We start from the raw sequence: 12688 nt of genomic DNA, 5'->3' as shown, positions 1-12688 counted from the left end.
AAGTAGTTTGTGTTCAGGAAGTGGGTGATCTTGAAAAGCGGTGAGTATTAGTTTTTACATTACAAACAAAGTACAATTTTGTTTGTTTGATTTTCAAAAAACAAACAATCAGTAAAATGGTAGATAATTCAAAAGAAATGCTGTAACGAATGCATTCTTTTTGTTATAGGTATAGTGAACTTGCGTCCTTTGGTCAAGATTGTTTGAAATCGATACAAGATACTGTGAAAGACGATTATTTGGTTGATAACCTGATGATGGACGGCTTACAAAATCAAAAGTAGGTTTCTAGATTTATTTATACGGACTTCTGATTATAAAATTAACATATTCTGAATAAATCAACATTTCTTGAAACAAAAAATAATATGAACCGACTTATTTATTACTGTAAAAGGTGATAGGTTACAACAAATTAATTTAGTTGATATTTAGAAAATTCGCATGTCAGCTGATTGTTAATAAATATTTAGGTTACCATTACTTATGTAACAAAAATCGTTATATTTGTGTGCAGTGGATATTCAATTACCAAAACATTTTTCTATTGACTATGTTTCGTGGAAATTATTTTAATTATCTTGCTCATATTCGTATACTAAAAAGTATTTCTTAAACACATTGTGTATTTATAGCAAATGTAGCAATTTTTAATTCTAAACTTCAGAAGTTAAAATATGTGTATTATCATTATTTTTAGAGTAATTTATAAACAAAAATCAAATAAACTAAGCATAACAGTTTATTCAGAAGAGCCTTCGAACTCAAAAGCTTTTGGTTTGGAGTATTATTACAATGATAATAATAATATGGACGTTTGTCGCTAGCATTTTTGATTTTTATTTTTTTATTTTTAGTGATAATGATAACCCCTCTACTAATGAAAACCATTTTTATGATATTCAACCAATATGTTTAGTAAGAGATATTAGGAAGGAAGAAAACACAAAAGTTTATACCGAATTAAAACCGCTACCATTAATTGATGGAACAAAGGATGGTAGTCAAAATGATACGGATGTTAATAATGAATGTCACAAAGAAAAATCGGTTGATGTTATAGACGTTTGTCAGCATAATAAAGGTTACTAAATAAAATATTAATTATTATAAACAATTAGACCAAACTTATACTTTTTAGATGACACAGTTGACGATGACTCAGATTTAGACCCTAGTTATGACCCACAAGAATCTGAAGAAATAAGTTATGAGACAAAGAAAAAAAGGAGAATAGCAAAATTTTTTCAAACTGAAAATGAAAAAAGTGTAGTTGGCACTGTTATGGAAAATGAAGGTTTAGTAGATAAACAATTGAAAGATATAAACCAGGAAACTCTGCCAGGTAAAAATGCTTTGTATTTTGTGTTTCACATGAATTAACTAATATCTACGTTTTTTATAGAAGCACAAATCAGTGATAAAACCGATGAAGGATACGAGAAAAACAGAAAAAAAAGAGCAAGAACAGCGAAAGAGCAAATTGAGAGGCATCTAGAAAAATATCAGTTATTAGAACCATGTAATTGTAAAAAAAAATGTAGAGAATTTTTATCAGAAGAAAGAAGACAAAATATTTGCCAGTCATTTTGGAAAATGAGTTTTGGCGAGAGAAGTCAATATTTTAATGCCAGTATAAAGATTGGGGGTATTAAGAGAAGAAAAGTAGATAGTGAAAATAAACGTCAACACGTCCTTACATACTCGTTGCTCAAGGATGATGGTATTGAAATGAATGTGTGTAAGCAAATGTATTTACATACACATGGAATGAAAACTGATGGTATGATAACGGACTTCAAAAACAGATATAAACAATCTATGGGGTTAGAACTGGTTAAGGATAAACGAGGCTCGTCTGTTCCATCTAACAAGAAGGATCCCATTCTAATAAGAAACCATATTGAATCTTATAATCCGCAAATATCACACTATAAATTGCAACATGCTCCCAATAGAAGATATTTATCTCAAGAGCTATCTATTACTGATATGTGGAAACATTTTTGTGAAACTCATGAAAAAATATCTTATGACAGATATAGAACTGAATTTAATTCACTTAACATTGGATTTGATCAACCAAATCAAGATGAGTGTGACATTTGCGTACATCAAAAAGAGCACAAAAAAATATGTACAATTCCAGAGACTTGTGATCAATGTAATACGTTTAATGATCACCATATGGCATATATTGCTGCCAGAAAAGCGTATGATAATGACAGACAGCACGACTATCCAGACTCATTTAAAGTTTATTGCGCGGATATGCAAAAAGTGTTACTACTTCCAAAGTTATCTTTAAAAAAATCTGTCTTTGTTAGTAAATTAGTTGTGTTCAATGAAACTTTTGCTTCGTTAACAAAAGATGAAGAAAATATTTGCGTTTTGTGGCATGAAGCTATAAGTGGTCGCTCGGCGGAAGATGTGGCATCAGCATATTGCGGGCTTATTCAAAGATCCTCAGTTAACGTAGAGCACTACGAATTTTGGTGTGACAACTGCAGTGCCCAAAATAAAAACTGGAAATTATTTACGTCATTTGTGGTAATTGTCAATTCTAACTGGGGTCCAAACAGTATTACTTTAAAATACTTTGAAGCTGGGCACTCTTTTATGAGAGCCGACAGTGTCCACGGAAACATTGGCAAGCTATGGAAAAAGAGATCCAACATTTATGAAATGAACGACTTAAATGAGCTAATATTAAAAGCCTCTAGAAAAAATAAAACCTTACTAATGAAACATGATGATTTTTATCGCTTTAAAGACGGTGTAAAACAAAGAACAAAAAAAGATGAAAATTTCCCAAAACTTAACGTGATTAAAGTAGTACAATTTAGAAAAGGGTCAAGACAAATGTTTTATAAGAAAAGTCATACTGAAAACGAATTTATTAATTTTGACTTTTTAAAACCTAAATTTAATCTGGAAATGCCTGAGAGCAAAACTGAAGATAGGGGTGTAAATGTTCAAAAAAAACAAAAAATAATTACAGAGCTTCTTCCTGCAATGCTAAGCCAAAAAAGATTCTTTTGGGAGAAACTACCTGTTTCTGAAACATCAAATGATTTACTAAATAATCGAGTTTAGTTTTTATTATTTTTGTTTGTTTTATGTAATTAAATGTTGAATTCAAAAACTTTTTGTAATTTTTCTAATAAAATATATGTAAAAATTATAACTTTACCTACTTTTTATTTTTAAAAACCAAAATGTACCTAACTACTTGATTTTACATAGTTTTAAAGCAATCATAAAGTATCATATTAGCAAGTGTAATATAGTACCTACTAGTTTTTTCCTTGGCAAAAATAGTATGAATTAGGAACTAAGTAAGCATACTAGCTTTTTCCGCAGCAAAATCAATATTTCTTTGCATTTCAAAAATAGTAAGTGACATAGAATTAAAAAAACTGCAAATATTTGGAAAAAACTAAGTTACAGTTACAGGGACATACACTTGAAATCCACTGAACGAAAAAAAAAACAAAAAATAATATAATTCTATTAAACGGCGATATACTTTTCTTTCTTTTCGTTTCCTGAAAAGTTATCAAAACTCAGTTACTAGGTTTTTCCTTTTCACGGGAGATTATTTCTTATCAATTTAAAAGAAACATAGTAGGCTATGTTTTTGTTAAATGTCATTATCTGTTTAGTAATTTATTGATGTTCAGTGACAGTTTAGTACTACAATATTTTTGGTATTTGTCCACCCTGTACCAACTTTAATCAACATGTGATACATTTTTGGAATCAGCTTAGCTAGAGTAATCCGAAAATTGAGATAAAATGGGGGTGTTCCATTTAAAAAAAATGACGGTGACATCTTTACTCGAAAGTAATTCACCCTGTATATTAGAATATTATTTTAAAATACGGTAAATTAAAATCAAAAATCGACGTGTCTCAGGATTATTTCTTAAAATGCCCTGTTTAGCTAAAAAAGAATTTGTTCCATACTTTACGGACACAGTGTATGTATGTTAGATGTGGATGTGCAGCTGTAACCTAAATTGTTAAGGTCAGTACTTCTTGATGTTTTAATGAGAGGAGTAGTGGTTGTATAAGGGATGACAAATCGGAAACTTATAAGTTGTATCTGAAATATTAAATTAGCAGCCATATAATAAAAACAGTAATAAATGTGAATTGATAGACAACAATGTAGGTACATGAAACGGAGATATAAATTAAAGGGTGGAAAATTAGAGTAGAAAGAAAAGATAGGAACTAAAATTCAGTTGAAAGTAATTGATTGTAAATTGAGACTATGTTTTAATGATATAAGCAGTGAAGAAATATTAATAAATGAAGTAATATTAAAATATTAATAGTAAATATTAATATTAATAGTAAATATTAATATGAAGTAAATATTAATAAACTATCGAATCAGATAAAATAAATGAATAGTAATAAATTATATTTTTATATTTTATATTTTTCCCATATTTTTAATTGCCACATTATTTGTTGTATCGTCTTGTGTCCTGTGTGTTTTGTTTTATTTTAATTTTAATGTGAATTTACTTATTTATTTATTGACGAATTTTAAAACACAATGTAGGTATACCCACAAAATATAACTTATTACTATTCATTTCTTTTATCTGATTCAATAGTTTATTAATATTTCTCCACTGCTTATATCATTAAAACATAGTCTCAATTTACAATCAATTACTTTCAACTGAATTTTAATTCCTAACTTTTCTTTCTACTCTAATTCTCCACCCTTTAATTTATATCTCAGTTTTATGTACCTACATTGTTATCTATCAATTCACATTTATTACTGTTTTTATTATAATGACTGATAATTTAATATTTTAGCTACACCTTTAAAGCTTTCCGGTTTGTCATCCCTTATACGACCACTACTCCTCTCAATAAAACTTCAAGAAGTACTGACCTTAACAATTTAGGTTACAGCTGCACATCCACATCTAACATACATATTAAATATTCGACCCTTTTTGATCCAAACGTTGTCAATCTTACACTAACACATACACTAATAAATAGAAGTCTTATAATAAATATAAATAAAAACAAAATCTTTTAATAAATAGAAATAAAAATCTTTAAAACCATCACATTTTAAAAAATTGTATATATGACATTCACTCTAGTTTACTTCACAAACATAATAACAGGCACAGATTTGTTGGTTGTCTTTCACCAACTATCTGTACACCCTCAAGAATTCCCAAATCCCATAAACTTGTTTACCTTTGCAACATTCTCCGTCTATTCCACCATATCCCTTTAGCATAACTTAAGCAGAAACATCATGTTAATGAATACTGAGGTAGTAGCTTCTTGTATCCGAATCATTTAGTGACTTGTAACCGTTGACCTGAAGATGCTCTGCATACTTTAGAGAGCGAAACCGGTCGTCGGAAGTTACAATAAATGATTGAGAGTACGTCCATCTTTTACTTCATTTAAAATGAACTCTCACATGCAACCCATTCAACATTTAAATTTCTAAAGCTCTAGAAATACAAGAACGAGAAAATGATAAAAACTACACAAGAAAACAGAAGCATAAAACCATTAATTTAAAAATTGAGCTTTAGTCTAAGATAGACCAGGCATATTCATATTACATACAGTGGAAACCTATTCCAGAGTTCATCGATCAGTCAATACGAAAGGTACAGAATAGAGTATCGGAAAATACACCAGATATATCACGGGAGTATGAAAAATAATAGAGCTTCGGTTAAAGCAATAATATAGTCATCGAAGCAATAACTAAAGTACAAGGTCCATGTCTGCATAACGAAAAGAATCCAAATACACGGAAAAGGTTTCAGCGTGAGCTATATATGATTGTTCTGGTTTTCCAGGCTTGGACGACTTTTCGACAAGGACACACTTGCCATTATCAAGGCAGATTAGGTCTGCTTTTTCTTGGTGTTTTTCTGTTTTTTTAGTTGTTTCCTTGGAGTCGCTATGTTTTTCGAATACTTGATACCTGTTAGATGTGCGTATTTCTTGCTTAGCGCAACTTGTTTTCTTAAATAGTTTTCTTTTATTTTGCAAGTTTTCTTTTGCAAGGTATGTTTTTCTCTTGTCTCGACATTGTTTTAACTAACATTATCATCACTTCAATGCATTGAATGATTATGATATTAGTTTTGGAGGTGTGCATTTGATTTAGGAATATGTTTATGTATGAATATGATTATGTATGGGGTTATAACGTTGAGGTCATAGTGACAGTTTGCAAAGGCTCTATTTTGTACTAATGTACTAATGAAGCTATAGCTTTATTTTATGGACGTCCATTATCATTCATGATTATGTTTGGTTTAACCTTGTATGTTTGGGTATATTGCCATATTTATAAGCATTTGGCGATTCATTTGAATATTTGGGACTTTGTAACGGTCCACCCGTTATAATATCATTTTTAGCGCTTTAATTATTTTTAAAATTATTTTCTTTTGACCTCCCATTTAAATTCTTTAATTTCTCGTAAAGGACCTCATGTGACGTCACACTGTACGGAACATAGTTGAACCGTTCCTTGTCATTTAATTCGTGTTCCGTGAGAGTTTGACGTCTTCCTCGCTGAATGAGAGAGGAATGCTCTTTACTTGACTGTGAGCTGTGGTTCGAATCGGTTATACCAATGGCGGGTTGATAATTTCAACTATTTAAATCATTTTTGTTAATTTCCAAGTGAAAAGCTATCTGGAGCCTGGAGTATGGAAACATATGTGTAACTCAACACCGCATGGAATCTGGATAAGAATCAACCCGGTAAAATATTTAGTTTTTCATAATAATTTTTTTATATAGCCTGGTTTTTTTGTGATGGAACATTTGATATATTAGGTTCATTCTTAAATTTCTTAGTCAACTCATTATTTGGATTTTATGTAGATTATTTCGATTATTAAATATTCATTCAAGGAAAATTATATATTAACCTTCGGAGTACGGAGATTATTTGACTTACTTAGATTACGATGATGGGTCAAGCGTGACCCATTCTCATTTTATTTATAAGGATGTTTTAAATAGTCAGTATTATTAAACAGTATCTTTAATTCAACAAATACAAACAAAATCCTAAATTATTGTATTTAAATTTTTTAAGATGGTTACCCATGGGCATAATATACTAGTTCGCTCCGGCGCGGCGGCCAGATTTTAATACCTTACAGAAAACGGGCACAGGTAAATTTGCTCCGGCAATACATTTGAATACAGTGGAACCTCGATAAGCCGGATTAATCGAGACTGCGGCCGATCCGAGTTATCGAAAATCCGAGTTATCCGGAGAATATGGTAAAAATTAATAAAACACGGTATACTTACACATAATCTCCATTATAATTGCAAAAACATGAAATACATAAAATATGCACAATACATCTAAATTACGTACAGTTGTATACAGTATTGTTTATTTCTTGGTAAAAAACTTGGTCAAAGTGAAAAAATGTTTGTTTTGTCTGATGAAAATCGGTTCGGGTTAGCCGGACTTCCGGGTTATCGGAGGCCGACTTATCGGAGTTCCACTGTACGTATACCCGTAAACAGAGACGGCTGCGATTTACGTGTACCTACAAACATATTGAAAATATTCTTCGAAATCCGAAGACCGGGTCAGGACTGACCCGGCATCATAGATGTTACGTAGAGGAAAAACTGTAATTCGCATGTTCACGAATTATATACGAAAAAATAGATTGAAACAAATAAGGAGAACTTACGATCAATCGGATTTGTAAAAAAATTATTTCATAAAATATTAAGAAATAAGTGAGTTTCGGGTCACGCTTGACCCAGTCTTCGTACTCCGAAGGTTAATATATTTTTTGGTTAGACATAACCAAACATATGCAATTCTCAATTAATATTGGAAATAATTATCATTTCTCTGTAGGTTTTAAATTTATTGAACATCCAATATTTTTATAAATTCTATATATTTTTACAGATATTCCCTCAGATAAATCATATTCAAATTTCACATTCATCATTATTTGTTCATGTTTTCACACTCAAAATAGTTCAAGGTTACCTGAGATTAGTTTTTGTTCCATTTTAATGATCGGTTTTTCTATGTTAATGCTTCTAAAAAGTTTCCTCAATTATTTCTTCTTCCCTTTACTTTTTGCTAATGTCTAAAATGGGAAATAAAACTGGGAATGTTTTTAGCCATTTGGGAGAAACCATAAGATGAAGTCATAGCCCCTTCTTTGACCACCTAGGGAAACCACCACAGCCACAGTCAAGTCAACATTGGGAGTAAGTCATTTTTGGGAACAAGCTTTTTGGGAGTATTCCAGCTCCTTTTCGTCCTGCCACCTGGGCCTACGGAGGGCATGGGACCGCATCATCTTGATGCTCATTTCTGAGGATGCAGCAGCAACCTCTTTAGGAGTCGTTTGGGAACATTTAGTGTTGTGTTTTAAGTAACTATGGTTTTTATATATCAGACATTTATTTGATACATTATGTTTATTAATTATTTTTTTCAGATTTAGCGTACCTTTGTTTTTATATGACATATTTGTATACTATGGTATTTGGTTCCCAAACTTTGTATCTACGGTAACTTCTTGTGCACAGGAATAAGCCTAGAGAAAATTAGGTTTTTAATACTTTATTATTGGTTTATGTAATTCGGGTAAATTTATTTTGTAATATTACTAGCTTGTTTCCCAAATATTTTACTGTTATTCGCTTTATTCCATTTGTTCGGTTAATTTAGGTCATCGTCGGTATTTATCTCAACTTCATTTCTGCTTTAGTCAATTGTATATTTAACTTTATTTATTCATTATTGTATTTTCCCTTAGTGAGGCTTGGGCCTATTTATTTGTAGTATTTTCATCTTTGTCAGTTTCCTTTAGTTGTACGTAGCAGGCGTACTATAACCATTTGGTAGAAGACTTATGTAATTTTGTACCCTATATGTTAGTGAGAGGTACTTATACCTGTAATTTTGTAACAGATAACATTATTGTTGTTATCTTAGAGATAACTTTTTGTATAACTTATGTCATTTTAGAGTCACATGATATACACTTTGTGTAACTCAGAGATTGTCAAAAATCTAGTAGTTATTTTTAATAAATATGTATTTATTTTGTATATCAATTATTTTATTATTCCTTTATGTTCATTATTACAGGTTTGATATATTTAATATTTGACAGCAGTATAAGATACCTGGGAAAATGATCGAAGATCATTTTCATGGCGCCCATGATTTGTTAGATTTATTTATCTTGTTCGTCTTTAGAAATTATTCATCTTCATTCCTCTTCAGTACATTATTATTATTTTATTAGTCATCTTTTAGTCATCATTACTATCTACATAGAGCTACTGTTCTTCGACAGGCATGCAAACGAGCCGTATCCATCCTTGAGTGTCAAGTGGTTTTCTTGCATCTCTTGCTAGCCAACTCTATTCAGTTTGCCTCTGTCTCTTCCCACTTCTACTTATATCCCTTCTAATCCCCCTTTCTTCAGTACTACTGCACTTTAGTAGTATTTTTCCTATTGCGGCTTCTCAACGTAGAAGCCACTTCACCCTTTCTTTACACACACCCCACTCTCTCTTCATTTTTATACCAGTTCTTTTCTTTCCTTTTTTTCCTTACTTCTGTTGGAGTATATCTTGCTTTTTACTTTCACTCCAACAGAAGTTTTCTTATTTTTGTTACAACTTTATGACCATGTATACTATTTGGAAAGTTAGGTTTCTATTCCAGAATTTCATCATTCCAACTAAAATTCGCTTATTAACCCAATCGGCCAGTAGGGCCCTGTCTGCTTTCTCTTTCCAGCCGATATTTGAATACTACCACCCAGCGGATCCTGCCAAATCATCAATTATGTATATGACATATCTATTTTACGTCAGTTCTTCATGTTATTTGTCAAAGATTGATTCACTTTCGAAGGCGGCTGGCAGGATGGGTCCTGGGATGAAGGCGCGCTTTCCTCCTCTTTATTTTCAGCCAAGGCAAAAAATCTTATCTCGGCAATTTGTGGTTCTCGTTGCTTAAACGAGATATAATTTGTCACGGGAGTTTTCCACGTCCGTTCGGGTTAAAGCAATTTCTATTATTCGATATAACAAATATTTATTTCCTTATCGGCCTTCCCATCTTGGATAGTTTGGGTTTCTGGCACCAGAGACGTTTTCAAATGAGGGTAGAGTAATAAATTATAAATGAATATGCAAAACTCAGTAAGAGATAAATATGTTCAAAGGTGGATTTTTAGATCTTTACCACTGTAGATATACAGAGTGAGTTTTATGTATGGAAACCCTCCATTATCTCGGAAACGGCTAGTACGGGTTATATAAATTTTGGAGTTTAAGGGTTTTGTGATGCGGCCGATATTGTGGTGGTGTTTCCTTAAGAAAGTCCTTAAGAAATACTGATTATTTTTCATGTTGTATTCCCTATACTTAAATGCCATAATTCTGGAATTATTTCTAAATTTATTTTAAGAAAAAATTCATACAAATTATAAAAATCAAATTTTTCGGCCCGGGTAGATATTATTTTAGGTTCTTTGGATCACTGAGAACAATTTTTCTCTAAAGTTAATCATTTTCGAGTTATAAACAATTTAAAACTGAAAAAAGAAAACGAAAAATTACGATTTTGAAGGTTTAAAAACACAAATCAAAAATATTATTTTTGAAAATACGAACTGCCTAAATTCAATTTTAAACCTTTTTTTACCTTTAAACAAACCTTTAAACTAATTTTATCAGTTACGGATAAGTAATTTGGACTTGTTTTATTTGTAAAACAAGTCCAAATGTGTAATGGGCTGTTCAAAAACAAGTTTATGTTTAAGAACAAAATATAACAATATGAAAAAAAAATGCTAGAAAAAATATGCAGAAGAAAAAAGTTATTTGAGGAGGAAATGTTAAGAGATACTGTAACTGGATTTGTTTCGAACTATGACGCCGACTCAGACAAACACAATCTTGCTAATGATGTTGCCACAGAAGAACATATTCAAGAAGAATTCATTATAGAATATGTTGGTGGTAATACAAATAATATTACATAAACTAATATTTTGATTAATTTCACTGAAAAAACTCAGCTTCAAAGTAGTTACCGTACAATATATTTTAAATTTTGGGCAATATTATATGTATATAATTTTTTTTAGAAACTGAACCCACAGTAAATTCTGAAGAAAGTTGTGAAAATAGCACGAATGAGTCAGTGAAGAGTACTTTAATGCCAGAAACTCCCACCACCAGTTCAATTAATTGGTCAAAATACCTATATAATTTTTTTTGACATCAAATTTATTGCAATCTATTTTATAAAAAAATAATAAACAATACATATAAGTTTCAAGAATGTGACACATTCAGTATTCACCCAGTGGTGAATACCTAAAAGAGTACAATAATGATTGAATTAGTACAGTTATTAATAAATTAATTGGATTAATTTGAATAGTAATACAATAGTAATTAATAAGTGGGAATGATTAGTTAGTGTTGAGGTCAAGAGTGTCTGTTCTTTTTAGTCTTCTGTTCTGTAGGGGTGTCAGGAGATTGGTGACCAATATGTTTGGGTAAACCTGTAGTCTATTGTGGTACTTGGAGCACAGAGAAACAATTTCTTCTTTGACGGTTTGGACTTGGAGATCCCTATGTATATTATCGTTGGAAATGTACCAAGGAGCTTGGCACAGTTGCCTTAGAACTTTTGATTGAAAGCGCTGTATCCTGAGTAAATTTGTTTCACTGGTAGTTCCCCAGATTTGGATGCCATAAGTCCAGATGGGTTTCAGTACACTTTTGTAGATCTATATAATGCTGCAAAGCTCAAAACGCCAAAGTTCTTAGGGTTTAAATTAAAAAACGATGATAAAAATATTAAAAAAAAATTTCAACCTGGGCCTTAGCCAAAGCCGATTTAGTGGAACTGCAAAAAGAAAGTTTTCTTGAAGAGCACTAACTAAAACTGCAGCATATGCAAGAAAAGCATGATTTATATATATGGCGATTCAAAGGGAAGAATGGGAAATTAAAGAGAAAAGACTACTTAGCGGTCAAGAAAAAAATGTTTAAATGGTAAATGTTAATTTAGGATATTTAATGTTCATTTTTTAAATGTAATATAATAAAAAATACAATAAAATTTGCAAATATTTAATAAAACATCTAAACCAATACAACAACTGTTATATGAAAACATCACTAGGAAAATGAAACAAATTAATAATAAAAAATGAGACGTCAGATGCCCTTCGTTGCTACGAAAAAATACATTCAGTGACATTAATGACAATTAATGTTTTAAAAATTATAAAAGTGATGACTTTCAACCGTCAAATATTTATAAAAACTGTGTACTAATTTGTACTTATATAAATAAATTACAGTTTTGAACAGTTTTATTCATGATATAATCGCAACAAATTGCACTCGATCTCTAAAATTATTATCGAATTTTTGCCCTCGTGGAACTTTGACATAATTTCCCTCGTGGACTCCCCTTCGGGTCGTGAAATTAAAACTGTCAAAGTGTCACTCGGGAAAAATTCGATAATTTTAGAGCTCTTGCGCAATTACTACTGATAATCTATAAGTGTTATTGTTTAAAATCAATGGGAAAATCCCAATAGTTGGCTGTATACCATAGTTTAAAAAACCT

At 30.9% G+C, this 12688-nt stretch overlaps 1 long non-coding RNA gene across 1 annotated transcript; it reads left to right on the top strand.

The window, feature by feature from the left end:
* The first annotated feature begins 6520 nt into the window (after nt 1-6520).
* On the top strand, nt 6521-9129 carry LOC126879875 (uncharacterized). Its single transcript, XR_007696325.1, has 2 exons — nt 6521-6783; nt 8191-9129. It is a non-coding gene; the product is annotated as an uncharacterized LOC126879875 (long non-coding RNA).
* Nucleotides 9130-12688: the final 3559 nt, after the last annotated feature.

Source organism: Diabrotica virgifera, chromosome 2, assembly GCF_917563875.1.
Source record: "Diabrotica virgifera virgifera chromosome 2, PGI_DIABVI_V3a".
In the NCBI taxonomy this organism is placed as follows: domain Eukaryota; kingdom Metazoa; phylum Arthropoda; class Insecta; order Coleoptera; family Chrysomelidae; genus Diabrotica; species Diabrotica virgifera.
The sequence above is the reverse complement of the archived record's forward strand: the minus strand, read 5'-3'. Positions and strand labels throughout refer to the sequence as shown.